Below are 1559 nucleotides of genomic sequence, written 5' to 3' on the forward strand. Positions count from 1 at the left end.
CAGAAGGGAATGGCACCGACAAAGAAGGTACTGATAGTGAATCCAAAGACAGTGACTATGTCGAAGGTGATACATACGATACATCTGAATATGACGAAGAAGCAAATGAGTTCATGAATAATGCAAGGAACTAGAGGAAGAATCCAGCTCTCACTTTGACATCTCAGCAAGTTGGTATCCCTAATGTACAAATTCATGAAAGTCATGATGAAGATGAACTAATAGATGAACCTGAACCCCGAGTGATGGAATCAAGTGAAGAAGGGAGCTATGATGATGATGATGGAGGTGAAGGAATAAGAAGGAAGAGCAAGTTTGTAAGATTCCATTGTGAAGCTCTTATTTCAAGTTCTTATCTTGGCGCCAAAAAATATGTTGACGCTAAATCAGGCCAACACAAAAGCAAGGGCTAGATTGTCCGGTCCGCACACGGCCAATACATGCAGTGGAGGTAGGTCTAAACAACGAGACCGACCAGCAGGTCAACCAGGCTGATTTGACACTCGTTCTTCACCCAAAGGAAGACCCGTGGATGAGACGTATATCGAGGATTTCCTAGGATCTACAAGGTCACCTAAAATGCGAGTAAATTTCACACGAGATCATATCAGTTTCCAACAGAAAATGATAAAATAGGTCTCGTAATGCAAAACTGGCTCAGGCCTGTTTCCAAAAGTGGCCTAGGCCTTTTTTTTTTAACAAGGGTAAACCCAGCTTTTATAGAAAGCTTAAAGTACCAGTACACAGCCTAGGCCGTTTTCAATAGTGGCGACGCGGGGGCTCTGCACAAAGCTGCCTGGGCCGTTTTGACTATTGGCTCGACCGGGCTGCTCAAACCTGCCTAGGCTAGTTTCCAAAACTGGTCCGGGTCTTGTTTTTCCATGAAGTTTAATATGCAAATTTGTCCAATTTGATCCAAAACTGATTCTTTTTATTTATATAGGTGATTTCCAGAACACCTTTAACTGTTTCGACCATATCTTAGCTGTCAACACTACAGCAACACAAGAGCATATTTGCTGGTACGAGCGTTATGGTTCCTTCAAAACAAACTTTTATCCGAAGGCCTAAATGACTATTAAATAGTCATAAAACATGTATGTTAGAAGGAACTGACCTGTAAGAGAACTTCATCAGGAAATCCGATCGAACTCGCTTGTATTTCATTCCAAATTATAAGATTTTTTAGTTTTTTCTAGATATATTGTTTTTGCTAGTGTATATCTAAGTGCATAACAAAAAAAACTATATATATTAAAAAGATCAAAATGTCTAATAATTTGGATTGGAGGAGTAATATATACGTTATAAGAGAGATGAGTTAAGTACTAACCCGGCAGCCTGCACAAATGCGATCAAGGTGATACACCAAAAATCTTTCTTCTTGAGCGAGGAGACAAAGCCGCCGAGGAGTTTCACCGTCGCCCACTGGAGCACCAGGGCCCCCATGCCTTTTAGCGCCATCAGGATGTACGCACAGAGGACGGCGTATCTGTTGATGAATCTCACTTCCGGCAGTCGGGCGAGCTCCTCTTTCGAGAAAGCATACGCATCATCTT

This window comes from Miscanthus floridulus, chromosome 9, assembly GCF_019320115.1.
Source record: "Miscanthus floridulus cultivar M001 chromosome 9, ASM1932011v1, whole genome shotgun sequence".
In the NCBI taxonomy this organism is placed as follows: domain Eukaryota; kingdom Viridiplantae; phylum Streptophyta; class Magnoliopsida; order Poales; family Poaceae; genus Miscanthus; species Miscanthus floridulus.